This window comes from Protopterus annectens, chromosome 1.part0 (genome assembly GCF_019279795.1).
Source record: "Protopterus annectens isolate FY-2018-M chromosome 1.part0, PAN1.0, whole genome shotgun sequence".
Taxonomy (NCBI): domain Eukaryota; kingdom Metazoa; phylum Chordata; order Ceratodontiformes; family Protopteridae; genus Protopterus; species Protopterus annectens.
In genome coordinates, this window is record NC_056725.1 from 443,157,173 (window position 1) to 443,178,812 (window position 21,640).

Genomic DNA, 21,640 nt, shown 5'->3' on the forward strand with positions numbered 1-21,640 from the left:
CTTGTCCAGACATTAGTGTGTACTTTTCCTCATCTATTGGTTTAGAATCTGTGATATACCACTTGGCATATCTATAGTGTAATTTGTATCAGTATTCCTACATCTGTTTTTAAAATCTTAACAGTGCATGTTGCACTTTTCTACTTATAGCAAGTACAGTGTTGTGCTGGCTAATATGTGTTTAGTTCTGTACATGTTATCTACTATTTACACTCACTCACTGATATGTTTGCAACTTCATTAGTCTGTTGAAAGTGTTAGCTGCCAGAACTTTTCTCAGATGTTACATTATCACAAACTGAGGCTTTAATTATTTGTGTATAAATTGTGAACTCCTCTGCTAGCACCTTTAATTTTCTTATTAAGAAATGCAGTATATTGTGTTAATATTACCTATTTTTCTACCCAGCTCCCTCTTTTAAAATACCTTTCCCTGGACCCACCGCAAGCTTGAACTACTGGCATGTGGTGCTCTTTAACTGAACAGGGCAACCTCAAGATCTATGTTATTTTCAAAAGATACAGAAAACATGTTTTATCCTCTGGACAAAATTGTTAATTGCTAGCCCTTGTTTAATTCTAAATTTTGTTTAACTAAAGCACTCCACCCCAAATGTTAGTGCCCCCCTTCTTGTGCTTCCTAACAACAGTCTCCCTTCCTATGCTGTTTAACTACTTGAAAGCCCTGCCCATTTTTCTACTATTATTAAACCCTTTCTCTTTTAAATTCTGGTCTTTCTAAATCCTCCATATTCCTTGGTAAAAGTGGTTTATTTTCATTTCAATAAGAAAGGTAAGCAAAACAAGTAAGTCCAAAGTACTTTTTGCCTTTTCTGATTGCTTCTGTAGACTTGAACATCTGAGAAATCAAGGCAAACTCACTCTGTTTGCCCTCACTATGCTCAGGCTCACTCTGCTCCCCTACCCTACCTCCATTCCCACCCACCCCATCCTTCATTAGCTTTATACCTACCAGGTACTAATTAGCCAAAGTCCATAAGATCACTGCCCAATCATTCAGCCAGCACATTCTAAAGTACACTCCCCTCTCATTTCCCTATTAGTGCAACAACCAATCACATAGCTTGTACCCTTCACCTTTCCGTTCAATCCTAAAAATCATTTCTAAAGCAAAATGCAAACTTCTGTACACTTTCAATAATTGCCATTCTCCATAGCACACTCCTCACATTGGCCAAACTCACCTCCCCTCGTAACATAAAACAGGACTTAAACCATCCCTTCAAACTAAAAACTCTCACTCTTCCCACAATACACCACAACAAAGTTATTATTGTAACATCTCATCATCACTATTCAATCCATTGCTAACAACAAAACCTTTTTCTCTCAACCTTCCAAAATTGTATCTCAAAAGTTACTTCTCAACCCTCATAACATGTCACTCACTGCTATCTCAAAGTGTTGATATTCACCCCAACCCTGGCCCTTTTCTCCCATTATCTTACAGCATAAGACTCACTACAACCCCAAATACACCATGTTCCACTAGAAACCTATTATTGGCAACAAATATACTTAGCATTTTCAACAAGCTCAGAGAATTTCATACCTGGCTAGAGCAATACTCCCAAGACATCATAGCCATTACAGAGATCTGTCTCAAGCCACATATCTCAGACATAGAAATAGTTCCAACAGGTTGCAATATACTGCAAAACGAGAGACTTCTAAATAAAGCTGGTGGGGCAGCAATAGTCTATCACAACTCATTAACCATTTACACATTTCCACAAACAAATACAATCCTTTAGCAATCTGGAAGCAGTCATAGCAGTACTATAAATAAATGACAATAAACAGATTTGCATTGCTTCCATATATATTCCACTGGGGTACTATATCTCCAACCTTGAAGATTTTCTCTCCTGGACAACACACAATGTATTATCTGAAACTATAATACTAGAGGATAAAACATAAATTGGCAAAACCTAGAATTAAACTCCCCAACAAATAGCATTAATCTCCACAAATACACCCATGTTATCACATGTACTACCAGGGTACAAAATAAACAACCTGAAACAACCATTGACTGGATCCTTGTATCACATCCACATAAATTCACTAACTCAGGCTTCCTCCCTGACTCCCTGAGTTATCATTTACCTGCTTTCACATATAGAACCCAAACCAGGTACCAAAACCCCATATCTACAAAACAACCAGAAACCTCACTAAGTTCAACCCATCAACATTTAACACCATTCTAAAAGCCCATAACTGGAGCCCTCTACATTCTTTACAACTCAATGAAGCTGTTAAGTATTTTAACAATATCTTTCTAGATACCCTTAACACTCTTGACCCTACATGAACAAAAAAAAAGAAAATGAACCATGCTCCATGGTAAACTAAACCTACAAAACTACTACTTTTAGCTAGGGATCGAGCTTTGAATATCTGGCGCAGTAACAAGACACTGACAAATGAATCTAACTTTTAACAACTCGGTAACCAAGCAAAAAAAAAATAGTTATCAATGACAAAAAAAAAAAAAAAACCCTACTTCTCAAAACAACTATCCACCCATAAAAACACCCGCCCCCCAAATTTTTGGGAAATCTGTATCCTCTTTCCTCAATCCCAGAACCACTCAAAATCCATCTCCGTCCCGTGACATGACCCTGCAACATATAGCTCACACTTTCAACTCCCACTTTATTGATACCATCCTTAAACTTATTACTGAACCCCCTACAAACTCAAATCCATATGCCACTGATAATACAAACATCAGCCAAGCAACCATACAAACTTCCTCCAATCATCTTGCTTCCCATAAAAATACCACTAAAGCAATACCAGAAACCCACAGCTTCTCCCTAAAATCTGTTCCCACCTCTCTAAGTCTAAAACTGAAAAAAAAAAAAACTGAAACCCTGTTGCCTATCCACTGACAACCTCCCCCCAGAATACTTGAAAATCACTGCTGACTTAATAGCATACCCATCAGTATTCTAATAAACCGATCCATCTCTGAAGGAACCATATCACAAATTATAACTCCACTCCATAAAGGTGGTAATATAAATGACCTTGCTAACTATAGACCAGTCTCTATTCTTTCTCCTCTCTCCAAAATATTAGAAAACTGTATGCATAGTCAACTACTCAACTACTTCAAAGACAACAACCTCCTCACCCCAACACAACATGTTTTTTGCCCATTCCATACCACCACCAGTGCCCTCCTCTCGTTCAGAGGCACCGTGAACAAGGCATTAGAAGCAGGTCTAATAACTTCAGTAGTCCTGTTGGACTTATCCAAGGCATTCAACACAGTTTCACATACAAAACAACTTCAACAACTATCAGAAATAGGCTGCTCCCTACATACGCTGTCCTGGTTTGCTAACTACTTACACAACAGACAACAATCCGTGAAATGGCAGAGCAATCTACCTATCTCCTAAATAAAATAGGAGCACCCCAAGGGTCCATCCATGTACCCTTACTCTTTAATATTTTCATAAACAATTTACATGTAGTGTTCCCCTCAAACCACACTTGTCCAATATGCGGACAACTCTACAATCATATCCTCTTCCAACAACTTTTAAGACCTCCTAAAATTAACCCAAAAAGTATATGAATCCATAGAAACCTGGCTAAATGCCAAAAAAAAAACTAAATTATGCATTTTCTCCACCAAACCAACCTCACAAGACATTAAAATGTACTCCCAAGATAAAACAGAAATTCAGGTTGTTCATTCTGCAAGACTGTTTGGTATAACAATAGACAATAAACTCTGCTATGAGCAATACATTCTTAACACTATAAAAATAACTCACTTTAAACTAGGTAAACTCTACAGACATCAAAAGTACATGGATGGACCCACAAAAATCAAGCTGGCCAAGTCTTTACTACTTCCCTTTCTCTTTTACAGTACTCCCTTCTTCACAAACTTTCACTCCTCCATTTTTAACAAATTATAATGATGCTATTACAAAATTGCAAAATTTGGCTCCAGCTTGCAACACTGTACCCATCATTGCCAAGCTATCAAAATGCTTAATTGGTATGAATTCTCCCAATACCTCAGTTACACCCAACTAACTCTGGCTTAAAAGCTAGTATATAACCCAGAGAAATGCCCTGCTCTGCTGTCAACCCTTCAACCCTATACCCCCTCTAGAAATCTACTGTCCACAAATAAACAACTTCTGATGATATCAAAAACAAAAATAAGAGCAGGACAAAGTGTATAGTCCTATTCCATAGCTTAATTATGGAATTCTCTACCAACATCTATTTCTTTGTTAGATTCCCTTAATGCTTTTAAATCCTCAATAAAAAGCTGCTGTCATAACAACCCCACATGTCCTTGCTCCCTTAATACCAGACCCCCATAATATTCTACGTTTTACTCGCTCTGTCCAACGCTATAACCAATCGCTAACATCCAATCCACCTACTATTTCTCCCTATCACATTCCCTGCTGGGGAAAAATATATAGTGAATAGGTATTAGTGTGTATCTCAGTTTTTAATGCGATGTACTTAAATTGAATTAAATATAATTCCTTTTTTCTACAAAATGTCTTTACCTTCACCTCTATGATAAATAGAAGGTGCTACAGTATTTATAAAAAGGTTTGCTATGATGTTATAATTGTTATCTGTAATTTTTTATATAGTTTAAAGTCTTTTTTTCTAAAATTGTGTAACTATCTACTGTAATCTGATGTTGTTATTTTACTCATTGTGGAGCTTTTCTCCCTGGGCCACCACTGAAAATGGGTTTCTGACCAAGTGGACTTTCCCAGTCAGCAAATGTCAATAAATAAATAAATACATATAACTGCTGGCATCCACCTCTGGAGGTGAAAGAGAGGGGCAGAGGGTGAAGAGAGAGAGAGAGAGAGAGATAGAGAGATACTAAGAGAGGAATGGCTTATCTAAACAATCATGATATTTATTTTAAAGTCAGCTTGTGTTTAAGAGTGGTACAGTAATCATGTTTAAGAGAGGTAAATTAACTTTTAATGTTGGTGTACCAGACTGATCAGCTTGTTGTCAATAATTACTTTGTAGGCAGATGAAAGGTTAGTAGCATTAAAAAGTATTACAGACTTTTCTTGGAAATTGTTGCACATGTGTGAATGAAATAGCTTAGCTAAAATAATGTTACTGTAGATATGACCACACTGACAGACACTAACCTTGAAGAGAGCCAAGTCAATCCTTGGAAAGGTAGTAGCTATAACTGTTCTGTAAATGTTCATTGTGCAGTCAATGTGAGTGTGATTGTTCTTGGACATAACCCATGGCAGCAGTGCCATTTGCTATATGTTGTTAAGGTCAAACATTGTCCCTCACTTGTGTATACTTTTGTTTTCTGTTGATATATTCATAGATTATTTTTATTCTTTGTCAGAGCAGTTGTACCGATGAGAGAACTGTAGCCCCTGCCCCAACAAAAGATATGACAACTCTAGTAATGTATACTGGACAACCACATTTTAATAGAATGGGTTTGCATATTACCTTGGAAATCTTAGACGACAAATGATATAGTGACAGAAATGGCGGTCATGAGAAAAGTACTAACAGGGAAGTATGGAAATATGTGGTAAAGAAGAGGACTAGCATATCGCGATGAGTAATCGCATGTACTACTGGGACTGTAGCATATAGACAAGACCAACTCTAATTAGCTCTTCGAATAATTTTGACCCTGCTGTGATTTATTATCACCTCTAGATCTTTAAATCCATACCTTTACCACTTCCCCACATCTTACCATACCTTTCCTGCTTTTACCTATACCTCTTTGTACCATTGTACTTCAATGCTCTTTCACAGGCATCTTATCTCACCTTAGTCTTTCTCCTTCCTCTAATCAATACACTTGCCATCCACACACACACACACACACACACACACACACACACACACACACACACACATATATATATATATATATATATATATATATATATATACAAATAAACCTTTTCTTCTCCTACCTACACACCTCACATTGCTATGATACACTGTTCTTCTACAAGCTTATTTCACTCTGTTTCTTTTTTCCTCTCTTATCTACTTACTGCTGTCACACATACACACAATGTATTTATTATTGCTGTGCTTGGACTTTCATTTGTATCCATTACCCTTTAATTGCATGTCTTTGGAATTTGGGAGGAACCAGGAGCACCTGGAGAAAACCCATGTAAAATGCAGGGAAGGCATGCAGACTCCACACAGAGGCACCACAGCCGAGAATCGAACCAGGGAACCTCTTGCTGTGAGATGATAGCACATGCTGCTGTGCTGCCCTAAACATCCATGTATATATATATATATATATATATATATATATATATATATATATATATATATATATATAATGTATATATATATATATATATATATATATATATATATATATATATATATATATATATATATATATATATATATATATATATATATATATATATATATATATATATATATATATATATATATATATATAACATGTGGATATATATATATATATATATATATATATATATATATATATATATATATATATATATATATATATATATATATATATATATATATATATATATATATATATATATATATATATATATATATATATATATATATATATATATATATATATATATATATATATATATATATATATATAAAATGTGGATATATATATATATATATATATATATATATATATATATATATATATATATATATATTTATATATATACATATACTGGCATAACACTTGGTATTGGTACTGAGGACTGGCTCAAATCCAAAGGAAAAACTAAATTGAAGTAAGGCATGTCAGCGCTCAATAAGCAGCAGGCTCATCCAAATAGTAGCAGGCAGTTTAAAGAGTGGAAAAATGAGCATACCCAAAGTAAAATAAAAGGAAATGGTGGTGTAAAGTTGAGAATAAGGACCACAGTTAATTACAGTAGGTTGCAAGCTCTGACTCACAGATGCAGAGCTACCTTCTCAGAATGGGTGAGGCAGAACATGTTAATGAGATACAAGGTTCTCCAAAGTGCTAACTGCAGTTGATTAGCCTGGAACTGACTTGAATTAATGGAAGAAAGAGCCAATACAATGATGTAAGAAAGAGGGGCAGCTATCAAAGCAGATAAGTAGGAATAAAGAACAGGATAAATATGTTTTATCATTGACTGGTAAATTACGTTGACATGAGCTCAGGCATCTACCATTGAAATTAGTTCAGGCATCTACATCAGGATTTATTACAAGCTTTGTACATTAATGGTAATGCTCAATAAGCAAAGATAAATCCAAAATTAAATATATAGCAATTCTCAGTACTTCTTGCATGAAGAAGAGAAGAAAGTATGATTGAAATTGTTTGTAAACTATTACAAACTCACAGCTACATCTTAAGATTCAGAGAAGTTATCAATGCCGGTGCAAAATGGCCAGCCTAAGTCTGACAATCAGTGTGACAACAATAATCACTTGTTCTGAGATAAGATTATGCTGTACTGAGAAATACCTCATGAGCAGGTAATTACCATGTTTCTAAACTGAGCACTGCACTGTCAGACATGATTGTGCTGGTCCTCCAACTAGCAATCCCTGTATCACAGATGTACAGACACCCCCAACGTGCATGCGTACACACACTTGCATGCATCCACATGTGAGCAGACACATAGACACACACACATATACCCATGCAGTTGCAAACAAGCTCTTACAGACATGCTCATATTCATAGAACCACTCACACACTCACACATCCACATGCATTCTCACTCAAAAACATGTGCACACATACAGTGGTGGCTTCACTATACTTGCCTGCTGCACAGCCAACACCTAGGAAGATGCACACGCACACACACACACACACACACACACACACACACACACACACACACACACGCACACACGCACACACACGCGCACACACGCACACACATGCACACACGCACACACACACACACACGCACACACACACACACACGCACACACACACACACACACACACACACACACACACATATTCATGCAGCTGCATTCGTGGCCCTGCAGACACACATATACACACACATCCACATACATACATGCATACAGATGGCTCCACAAACTATCATCTAGTTAACATCTTACATTACCTTACATAGGACTGAATGGTTGTATACTGTCAAAAGACAGGGGACACTTTTATTTCCTAACATGGTAGAGTTATTCCCTAAATCAAGTTCCATATTATGCCAGCGCTGACACCATTTCTGGGTAAGAGCATATGGCTAATCAGCATTGGCCATACTCCTAGGCCACTGCATTTGCCTGCTGCTTTACCAGTGAATCCACTATGCAGGCTTTGGTCATTGCCTGCATAAAATTGTACTGAGAGTGTGGTGTCTCTGAATCACTTGTCCTTACCTCAATAGAGAAACTTTCTGAGCAATTATCTTTCACAGTACAGTAAGCCATTTTAAATCCTAGGGGCAATGTTTATTAAATTTATAAATTTATTAAAAGACTTACAGTTTCAGAGCAGTCCTTGGTCAATTGTGATTGTTTCTTAACACATACTTGTCTTGCTTTGGCTCATTAGCAGCAGTACAAAGAACTGCCTGCTCACACCCTTGTTCTCCCCTTCCCTTCCCTTCCCTGTTTATTACCTTAAGACAATCCCAGAGTTAATAAATATTACCTGTGGCAGGCACCATTTGTAAAACTACAATCCACTCTGCTACAGGCCCCATGAAAGCTCAGTGTCTCTCCAGTAAGTGTTTTACAACTGTAAATGCCTATTTATGTTGAATTGTATTAGACATTTTACAACTGTATATGTTTATGTTGAATTGTGTTAGACATCTAATATGTTTTATGCTTTATTATTGATGTTACTGTGGCATGCTAGCATTTTGTATGCACCAAGTTGTTACTAGTATAATAGTATGTATGGTCTATTTGCATAGCTGCACCTTGTTCACTAATGTTATTCATGTAATTGTGTTGTGTGTAGACAGCTCATACTAGTGTCTACATTATTTCTATAAGTTTGTGCTGTTACTGGTGGATAGAATCATATTATACCATGACCCCCCCCCAAAACGTGCACGCTGATTGGCCAGCGTGCCCGTTGTAAATCGAGTTATACTAATGGAAAAAGGTCCGGTCGCCCGGACTTTTTTCCATTAGTATAACTCGTTTTTTTAAAACACTGTCTCGCTATGTTAAATGGGTTTAACATTGCGAGACAGCTTTAAAATAAGCAACGGAGATCTCCGTTGCTTATTTTAAAGCTGTCTCGCCATGTTAAACCCATTTAACATAGCGAGACAATGTTAAACAACAGAAAGCAAGATCTCCGTTGCTTTTTAGTGTCTCGCTATGTTAAATGAGTTTAACATAGCGAGACAGTTAAAATAAGCAACGGAGTCCGTTGCTTATTTTAAAACTGTCTCGCTATGTTAAACTCATTTAACATAGCGAGACTAAAACAACGGAGATCTTGCTTTCTCGTTATTTGCCCACAACTCTGATGTACTGCGCAGGCGCGGTACATCAGAACTGCCGTGGATGCCAGACATCTGCGGAAGGGCAGTAAACAGGCATTATACTATGCCATTATTTAAGAAAAGTAACAGTTTCTTTTCTTAAATAATGTCATGTATAATAGCAATAACCACTTCTGGGTGTGGGTAATGCTAAATTACCACGGTTGGCTTTGTTTGGTCCCTCGGGCTTCGCCCTCGGGACTAAACCACGCCAACTGTGGGTAAATTTAGCATTACCCACACCCAGGCATGGGTTATTGCTATATTAGACAACCTCGACAGAGTGCTGCTCGCTATATTTTTATCTGTGGCTGCATAACTGTCTGGGTTTTTGTTTTCTAATGTTCTTCCAATTGGCTCAGTATCTGCATATACTAAGTAGTGGTTCAGGACATTGTCCTGCATGTGGTAGCTATTTGCTCAGTGTGTTTTTTTATAATCTTTATAATATATATTTACCATCTCAAAAGTGCTTACTCCTCTCTGTACTCTTTTTTTCTAGACCTAACACCACTCTTAAGTATTCAACTGTGGTACCACCTTTAACATTCTTATAAGAAAAGCGCAGTCTGGGTCTGAACTGTCTGCAAACAGCTACAGTTAACTTTGAGTATGTGTCTACCTGTTTGAGCCAATCTTCATTTTCCCCTGGAGAGCACTGTGCTTTGGCTGTACGCAGCCCCCCCCCCCCACCACCACACATATCTTCCACTTTCTCTTATTCCCTTCTGTTAGCAAATAGTATCCATAACTGATCAATACTGTGTGTTTGTTAATTTAAACTATGACCACAGTAGCCTACTGATACAAGGTTATCCTGTTTTTCCACCTGAGAAATTAAGAAAAGACTTACAGTTTCAGAGCAGTCCTTGGTCAATTGTGATTGTTTCTTAACACATACTTGTCTTGCTTTGTGATTGTTTCCAGCCCCTCATACAAGAACCTGACAGGGTCTCTACCCGCTTCGCTCCCCACCCTGCCCCCTATTCCCTCCCGCCCCAGTGGTCCCACCTTTATTGCACTCAAACCCCTCCCATCTTTCCAATAGCCAACCACAGCGCTAACCCAACACTACCTCCTCCATATTCCCTCTACTATCACACCTCCTCAAATGACATGTACAAGCATACCTTTCCTTTGCTCACTGCATGCACTCTCCTTGCATATCTTACATCCTACCAAAGCTCCATCATTCCCCCACTCAACCACTACCACTGTACTACTACTCACACCACCACTCATGTCTCACCCATACTCAGCTCCCCTCCCACCAGCACAAGAACCATCCCTATGCACCCCCCACATATTCTACCAACTATATTACTCAAACGTAAAGCATCCCTACAACTTAACATAGTAACCCTCCCACCATACCTATTACCCACAGAGCACAATCATAAAGTTTCCCTTATAAACAAACACATTCAAAAACTGAGAAAACTAATAATCTCATGCATATCAAAACTAGCCCTAAGTGGAGACATCCACCCCAACCCTGGCCCTACCATCTCCAACCCCAATCCTCATAATCAGACTAGAAACCACAACTTCTCCCATATTACAGCCAATAGAAAGCCAAGTGACTTCCTTCTACTAAGCCTAAATATTAGAAGTATATCCAACAAAGTCCATGAACTCCATGCCACCATAGACTTATACTCCCCAGATATAGTCATCCTGACAGAAACCTGGCTAAAACCTCACATTACCAGTGAGCAAATACTCCCTACAGGTTACAGCATACTAAGAGTAGACCGGCTAAACAAAAAAGGAGGTGGTGTAGCTATAATATTTAAACAGCATCTAAACATCCATATCTTAACTCATTTACTCCAATGGAGCTCAGGAAATTTGCACTGTAACTTCCAATGGTCAGAGCCTAAGCTTTTTGACAGAATCAAATGAATGTCCTCACATTTCAAACACATATTCATATCTCTAGAACCATAGTGGTTATGAAAGAAGTACAAATGTCAAACCCTTCAGCACAAACTGCTTCTATTGTGGTAGTATTCTTTAGGTTCTAGGTCTTAAACCAAATTTTATAAGTCATAGTAAATGCAGTAACTATTAGATTTGTAATATATTGTAAACAGCTTACGATATCTCAGCAACCACTCAAGTTGCACACATACTGTCAGCAACATTTTGTTCATCTAGCTGATTGTTTATGAGGCTTAGCAGGTATGTCTGTGTTACTTGGTTGTTGAGATATTTAGAAAAATGTGAAAATGATATCTATATAAACTAATATCATAAAAACAACAGTTAATATCTGACTGCACTAGATAGAGGTCAAATATTAATACAGTTGACTTTGCCATTGTGTAAGCTTTAAGATGAAATATTTTAAAACCTTGTACATAGCATGATTTTGGAATTATTGATGCAAATATGAACAAGCAATATTTGACTCCTAGAGGTGTCAGAAGGATTTAACTGCAGATGCACCTGGAGGTGTCACTCGGATGTAATGAGTTAAAATCATCAGCTCCACAAATCGGCAATGAAGAAATAATATATACCAACCTCAAAATTAACCAAAACAAAACCATCAACATAATTGGATGCTACTTCCCACCTGGCCAAAACATCCCTCCACTAGAAAACCTCCTCAGCTGGTCTACCCACCATCTCCCCCAAGAAACTATCATCTTAAGTGATTTCAATATTGACTGGCAATCCTGTTCTGGCAACAATCCAACCCATCATGTACACCTTCATGGCTTCACCCAACTAGTCCAGTCACCAACAAGGATAAATAAAAACTCCAGCAAGCACACTACCCTGGATTGGATACTAGTCAGTAAGAACCCCCAGTCATATATAACAGGCTGCTTATCAGATAGCCTCAGTGATCACTCCTCAACATTCCTACTCAAAAAATACCTGTACCAAGCTAAACCTGTCATCTATCATCAAATACGTAAAAAAATAAACTTTAACCCACTCACATTCATCTCATCCCTCAAAGAATGTAACTGGCATGCTCTAAAGTACCTCAGTCTAGATGACGCAGTTGCATTTTTTAATACTACCTTCCTGAACATCCTTAATTACTATGCCCCCATAAGATTTTCCAGAACCAAAGCACAACCCTCCCCATGGCTACAGAAAACCACTAAGTCAGAAATGAAAAACAGGGATAAAGCCTGGGAGCACTGGCGCAAAACCAAAACCCCTGCAGCTAGACAGAAATTCCTAGAACTATGCAATAGAGTCACAAAGCTAATAAAATGGGACAAATTCCAATATTACCAGTCTGCCCTAGACTCCTCACAACACAGCCCCAAACAATTCTGGTCCTCCATAAACTCCATCCTCCACCCAGGTAAAGTCAGTACCCCTCCTTCTAACATCCCTCACTCCTCAGAAAATATTGCTACCTCATTCAACACACACTTCACCCAAACCATACTATCACTAGCTAAACAACACAACCCCCTCCTCCAACCCACACCTTCAACTAGTAATCTCCCCACTGCCTTCTCTTTTTCTCCTGTACCTACCTCCAACATAAAAAAACTCTTAACTAAACTTAAACCCACCAAATTAGCAGCAGACAACCTCCCAAGTGAATACCTACAAATCGCAGCTGATGCTCTGGCCTACCCAGTATCCATCTTGATTAACCGATCTCTGTCAGAAAGTTACGTTCCCACATTGCGGAAAGTCTCACATATAATTCCCCTCCACAAAGGCGGACCCTCTGCAGAACTAACCAATTACCGCCCCATGGCTATTCTCTCTCCACTCTCCAAAATACTAGAGAGATGCATACACTCTCAGGTCTCACACTACCTCCTTACTAACAACCTCCTTTCCAGTACTCAGCATGGTTTCTGACCAAACCGTAGCACCACCACTGCCTTACTCTCCTTTACTAACACTATCCTTCAGCATAAAAACAATGGCTATCTCTCCTCTGCTACTTTCCTAGACCTATCTAAAGCATTTGACATGGTCCCACACAAACAACTTATCTCTGTCCTCAATAACCTATCCTTCTCACAATCAGTCACAAACTGGTCTCAGAGTTACCTGTCTGACCGCCAACAATTCGTTGTATGGCAGAATGACATATCTCCCCAACTACCTGTCTCCATAGGGGTTCCCCAAGGATCCATCCTTGGACCCCTACTTTTCTCTGTTTACACCAATAATCTAGCCTCTGCCACCAAACATGGCACACTCATCCAATACGCACATGACTCAACCATCATCTGCTCAGCCCAGTCCCTACCCAAACTGCAAAAAGTCACACAGGAAGCCTTTTCCTCTGTTGAAACATGGTTATCCGATGCCCAATTAATACTCAACCCAAACAAAACTAAACTGCTCATCTTCCAACCCACCAAACATACTCAAAACAACTCTCACTTTAACATCACAGCAAAAGACAACACCACTATATACCCAACTGAACACACCAAATTGCTAGGAGTGGAAATAGACAATAAACTAAAATTTGACATTCACATATCCATGACCATAAAAAAAGTCCAGAAAAACTAGGAGCATTATACAGAAATAAACAATTTCTCACCAAAGCAGCAAAGATTTCAATAGCAAATTCCCACCTTATCTCCACCCTACTTTATGCCTCTCCAGTATATACCAACCTAAGGCAATGTGATCTAAACAAGCTAGAGACCTGCTACAACAAAATCGCCAAATTCACCACAGGGGCATCCTACCGTAGTCACCACTGTCTCTCACTTGCTGAACTGGGCTGGCTTGAACTCCCTCACCTCCTTCAGTGGTATCAACTCTCACTCGCCCACAAACTAGTAAACCATCCACTAAATGTCCCATCCTTCCAGAATCTACTCCAACCCTATCACACCATCAGACCACTAAGATCCAGCAACAAAAATCACTTGCAGATCACTAAAGCCAATAACTCTGCTGGTGAAGCACTATTCTCTTGCACCATAGCCAAATTATGGAACTCACTCCCACCCACAATTACCTCCGTACCATCATGCACCAACTTCAAAACTTTATTAAAAGCGCACCTGAAAACATGCTGGCTATGCCCTTGCAACTCCCACTCTAATATCATCCACCCCATCCAACCACTACCTTTCTTTCACCTCCACTAACTACCTTGATGATAGCAAGCTCAGATGCTCATAAGCCTAGTACTTATTATACAGCAGGAACTTCTCATTGTTACATTTGTTAATGCCTGTTATGTACTTCACAGATAAATATTCTAGTTGTCTACTGATGTACTATGTTCTTCATCTGTAAATATGTTGTAAGTAATTTCTATGTTAAATTGTTAATCGCTATGTAATCCAATGTAACTACTGTCTGTTTATTTTACTGTGGAGCTTTTCTCCCCAGGCCTCTGCTGAAAATGGACCCAAGTCCAGTCGGACACTCCCGGTCAACAAATTTAAATAAATAAATAAATAAAATTATAAAGAACTCAGCTTTGTTATCTTGGCTGCTTTTAAATGTTTCATTTTTCTCCCATTACAGTTGAAGCATAATCTTTTCCAAGTCACCCCATGAAAATTGCATGTGTTATATTTTTTTCAGATTGTTGCCAAAATATTTTATAACCCAGGAGAAATTTGCCATCAGTGTTCAAAATAATGTTGGAGCATGATTTATTTTTTGTTAAATTTCAGTAACAAGGCAGGGCTATAAAACTTTGTACTGAAAATTGGTTGGAAATATTGCAGTTATCAATGCTATACACATGCACTTAGTTTGAACAACTGCAGAATCATAACCTTGACCATTTTCAGTATTTTCACAAATGACATAGAGCATGTGTATTTAGTCAAAGCATTTCACAGGTATGGTATCAGTCATTCATGACAGCAATACTGACTTTTTTATCTGAATGGTATTTTGCGTTAGCAATGCTGAGTAGCACTGTGTGTTTGTGTTCCCAATTTTTTATTTATGTTCTGCCGGTATAGGTGGATGTATTCAACCATTGCATAAATAAGCATTTCTTATTCTTCCCACATTACCAATAAGCCCCTCTCTCCATAGCTTTTCTTATCCCTTCAGGGGGTACAACTATGTATATCTGTTCCCCAGTCAAGGGAACAGCCCATTGGCCCATTCATTTTCTGACCATATGAAGTGCCTTAGCCCATTTGTTCTGCTTCCTGGGCGAGGTGTGTGCCTAGAGCAGCCATCGTATGCTGTGTAGTACCTTAATTCTGCCCCCCTCAAGGATGAGACAACCACTATAACTGCTTCCTAGGAAAAGGATATTGCTTCCATACATGCTAAATACTCTGGCTTAATGCAGTGCAGTGTCACTCTGGTCCACATAGCTGCATACAATACTTCCCTCACTCTGAATGTGTTAGCATTGCAATGGACCTGATTGCTACCTTCCCCTCAGGATGTGTAAGCCTGTGTCATTTGTTCACTCCTACCAACCCAATGTGACTCCTCCAGCTTCAAGAACTACTAAAGAAACAAAAGTCATCTAGGGTGCAGTCATGTCACAAACCTTTTCAAATTTTCTATTGTTGAATACAGCCTGGACTGATAATGGACTGCACTGATAGGATTATATGTGTGGAGAGACAATATACAAATAGGCAGACAAACAGAAAAGCAGGCAAAGAATTATAGGTAAATGAAACAAAAACATTAAAACCACTCTGATAATTATCCATGAAAAGCTGTATGAGATGCTTGTTTCACCACACATCTTGCTCTATTCTGAAAAGTCATTTTTTTATAATTTGTTACAGAGAAATCTGTATGATGTTAACCGAATATGTAAATTATTTACACATATTCAGTATGAAATATATGAAAATATATATTTATATATATATATATATATATATATATATATGAAAGTAGGCACACTTACAAATCAAGATGCATAAATGAAACAACAGAGACAAGATTACTTTTTTGTGCATTATGTGTTGAACTGGCCTCTGACATAAATGAACATAACTATGACAATAAATATTATCATCAAGATGAAACAGTAAGAGACAGAACAGCAGTAGAAATGTGGCTTTCATTCTCTGGAGCATTCCAGGACAACTATAGTAATCTGATTATAACCTCTGAAATTATATAAATGTAGCCAATCCTGATCTGCTCAGCTGCTGAGTAATTTTAGAGGATATTTCATGAGCAGCAATGCAATAATGCCTGTGTTTAAAGCCAGGTGAATGACAATAAATATTGACACTTCTCTCCTAGTGAAGGAGTTAGAACAGATCTGAAAAGCAGGCAACAGTGTAGTTAGTTACATTGTTAAGAATACAAGATTTAACTTGCTTCCAGATTTTAAGAATATGCATTTAATGACAGTCTTTGGAAATATATGTAACAGATAATCACACTTACACACACACACACACACACACACACACACACACACACACACACACACACACACACATATATATATGGATCTATGTCACATGATTGAGTTTTCAGAAACTCAAAATTCATACAGACACGACCATATGATAGTGTTTTCGAAATCTCGAACATCAAAAAAAAAAAAAAAAAAAAAAAACCCTGAATGTTTATTAGCCAGTGACACAATGTTTAAAACTGAATTGCTTGATTCTAAGACTAAAACTGTAGTATAATCTTCTATGAATCAAAAAGCTGCAAGTAAAGTATCTTCAGTTGTGGGGATCATATGAGTTCTATGCTGTTAATGCCGAATACATTGCTAGCTGTAGAAATGTGAAAATTGAAATGCATGCTGCAAATGAAGTTACTATGGATTGTGATAAAACTAGAACTAAAATAAATGAGTCAATACCAAGCCTTTGGGTTACAACCAAGCTAGTGAAACATACATTATTTAATGGAATAAAGATTTATGGTCTGCGAGACTCTGGAAGTATGATTATGCTTGTCAGGCATCCCATAGTATTTAAGGATAAGGCTAACAATGTCCAAAAACTAGAGATGATATTTATTGATGGTGGTTAAAAGTATCTCCTTAGATATGTAGACATTCAAAGAGTTCTGAGACAGCTACAATATTTTCTACCTCTGATGTCTGGTTTGACCCATAATGCAATATGAAAGTATACACAGGCAATTAGCAAGACATTTTAACACATAAACCAAAATAGAATTAAAAGAAGTAGGGTACCTACATCAGGACTAGATGAAGAACAAAGTAAATACTAAAAGTGTGCTAAACAGGGCAATTGATAATGTAAAGCAGAACATTCAAGAGAAGGCAAACTGTAAGCAATGGGTAACCGTAAACAAGGAACTAATTAAAACTGAAGACTTTTTTGTTCTGAAGTATGCTTTGCAAAGAAAGAGCAACACAGAGATGGAAAAGAAATTGAGAATATGCTATCCACCTATATTAGTCAAGAATAAGTGCAACTTGAAAGAAAAGAGAGCACTCTGTACAGACAGTGGAGATAAAGACAGAAGGTGTTTTTTTTGTCTAGAAATACTTTCTGCAGGAGAAGGAATTTAAGATGTTTCAGTACCATTGCTTTTTGGGGCGAAAGCTACAATTTCCACCTTGAAGCAAGATACTGAAGAAATAAATTTTGAGTTAGATGACATATATGTAAGTCATGTTAATAGAGCACAATGGGAAGATGATACTTTTAATGTCATCAAAGATTTTGGGGAAGATAGTGAACAAGGTGTTCCCATTACATGTTACCTGATATTTTGAGCTAAAATATTATCTTTTATATAGAATAAGGAAATAAATTAAAGGAATTCTACACCAATTACTAGTCCCAAGACATTATAGGACATGTGTAATGAAGCTAGCCCATAGTTATCTGTTAAGAGCATACCTCTCAACCTGTCAGAGCAAGAAATCTGGACAAAGCCCTAAATAAAAGTGGGACAAAGGCCCAAAAATAGGTAAAATTTTTACATATTGCGCTTACAAACCTAGAAAGTTGAAAGAATATCAGATTTTGCATTAGTATGAATTTTCTGAAGAGCAGAGTAAGAAGTCTGAAAATCAAATGTCTGTCATTATTTTCTAACTTCAGTCTTTAATGATTTGCCAGTAATTTGACAGAAAACTGCAATTTTATGAATAATGGACCAAAAATATGAGGCACAAATCTGGACATTCTGTGAAAATCTGTACAGTTGATGAGTATGGACTTAAGAGGTCACCTGGGGGATGAACAAAACTAAAGTAAAAGCACTAGACAAACATAGAAAACTTCCATGCTTTTTGTCTAGAATACCAAAAAAATGCACCCTATCCTATATAGAAATGTCTTTTAATCCCATTGACTATCACAGAGGTGCCATTTGGATATATTGATATTGGTGTTATAAAGCCTATACTAAAACATAACAATGGGTAACATTATATACAAGTAATACTGGATTGTGCTAGAGAATGCCCAGAAGCAGTGCCCATGGCTATTGCCAAAGGGCTGGTACTATTATTCTTCAGAGTGGGTATGCTGCAGAGGCACTTACAGTCCAAAGCTGGTCTTTCATGTCAAGGGTATTACATCAGTTATGCCAGTGCTTTAAAGTAAAACAGATGAAGACGTGGGCCTGTTATCTGCATACTGCTGATTGAGAGACAGATTCAATAAAACTGAAATCTATGCTAAATAAAGTTTGATGCGATGCAGACAATAAAACTGTTGTTACCCTACTTTCTTTCTGCAGTCTTAAGCTTCAGCTATGCTTGTCACATTTGAAAATCTGTATGTTAGACATGCCAGAGGACTGTTTGGTAAGTAAAACTGGGAACATTATGTTAGTTTGAAGAATAAACTATACGCAGTTATGTCCATAGTAAAGGAGTACATGCATAAAATCCAGGAAATACATAAAGTGTATAATAAAGACTCATGTCCATTGTAAAGGAGTGCATGTATGAAGCCCAGGAAATACAAAGAGGCACCTGACTTAGACAATTTGACCCAGGAGATTAAATATTGGTTTTGCTGCATTCTGTGGAAAACAAATTCCTGGCTAGGTGGAAGGGGCAATTCAAGGTGACTGAAAGAATAAATGCATAAGTTACAAGGTTAAACTGACAGGAAAGAAAAAAAGACAGAAGGAAGGATTCATGAATACCTACACTTGGGGAGCTATTGTGTGTGCATAGTAAGCTATTTGGCATTCATTAAACATCTCTATACTTTGTGTACACCCTGCAAATGTGGCTAAATAGCACAATATGCAAATGAAGGCATAAGAAGCTGAATTACATGTTAATTAAGCAATCCATCATAGTGGAGCTATTCAGGAATTTGTAAGAAGATTGTGTATACTCAGTGATCCTTTTCCCCTAAAAATCCAAAACTCTTTGGAATACAGCCATAGAGACACTTAGAACAAAATGCTAGAGATTGCTGCTACTATCATTAACCTGTTTGTGCAACAAGTTTTAATTTAAGGTACTGGTGATGATAATGATGCCAGACCTCAGCCGTGAAGAAGAAGGGAGTTCAGATCCTGTTTGACTTATGGACTGCATGAAGCAGAAATTGTAGAATGATACAGGGTAGACAGGGATACAATAGATGAAGTATGCAACCTCTGCTGCCTCACCTGAGATCCAAGGTAAATCATGGCGAACTCTTTCCAGAGACCTCAGGTGATATATTAGGTCTATATTATATAATCAAAGGAGTAAAATCTCGACTTACCTTTGATAGACCCCTATTTCACGAAGCTGCACAACATCAAACGGCCAAATCGATTTCTTTCCAAGGGAAAGAAATCAGTTGGCTGTTCTATTAAATCTGGCCTTTTCCCGACTGTAGTTAGTGCGATCTTGGAGTTAGAATAATTAGTTGGGGGGGGGTAGGGGGACACAGCTTTTATACACTTTATATACACTTATATACTTTTATACACTTCTATAGTGTTTGTTGTAATGTGGTGTGCGTGTTTATAGATTTCTTTCCCTTGGAAAGAAATCGATGATTTGATGGTTCGACGTTGTGCAGCTTTGGGAAACGGGGCGATCAAATGTAAGTCAAGATTTTACTTCTTTGTTTATATAATATAGACCTGATATATTAGGGGTGCCACAGGCCTCAGCTTCTGGAATCTTCTATCAGTTTCTAAGTGCAATGCTACAACATGCAAGTGATTATATCTGTTTCCAACATACCCCAGAGAAGAGAACAACTGTGTAACAATTTTATGCCATAGCATACTTCTCTGAAGTTCTGGGGGCCATAATTTGCACACACCTAGAAATAAAAATCTCATCTAGTGAAGAGGTAAGAAGGAGCATTAACAGGAAAGGATACCACTCTATCAACTGTCAGGTTGCCTGTAATGTCTGAGGGAGCATCTTCAATGTGTGTGGAGGCAATACAGGTAGTTTTCACAGCTCACACATATGGCACATCTGTGGCTTGTACACATGGTCTGCTAAGGGTGACTTTCCACAAGGGCATCTAACGGGCAATACAGGTTATGCACTGCAGCCTTGGCTCATGACTCCTGTGAGAAATGCACACAACCCCACTGAGCAAGGCTATAACGATGTCCATGCTCAAACTAGGAATTTAATAGAATGTAAATGCGCTTGCTTAAATCAATGTTCCATGTCTAGATACATCAGGAGTTGCCCTGCTATACACCCAGCCACCTCTACCACAATACTCACAGCCTGTGCCATGTTCCACAATGTAATTCTCAGTAATAGCTTAAACAATGAAAATGAGACCCAAGACCACAGTTTCCAGGACCACAAGAAGGGTCAACAGCTCAAGCAGATACAGATGGGGAGTCTGAGAGAGAACCACCAGCTGTAGATAGTACTGGCAGACATAGACATGCACAATATGCCATGTTTCTGGCTAAGAGGCAAAGGATATCACATGCAACTACTACCTAAATGAAAAACTAAAGAAAAGATCCTTACCACATACAAATATTAAAACGGATGACTGCCAAAGTCTTCAACTTTTATTTATCCATGAAATTATTCTGTTATGCCAGCATCAGACAGAGTCAACTCTTAAGGATACATCTTGCAAGTATTAACAATATAAGTATTGATCCTTTAAATATATATTTATGATATCTATCATATGCAAATATTGATGTCACTAAGATGAAACATG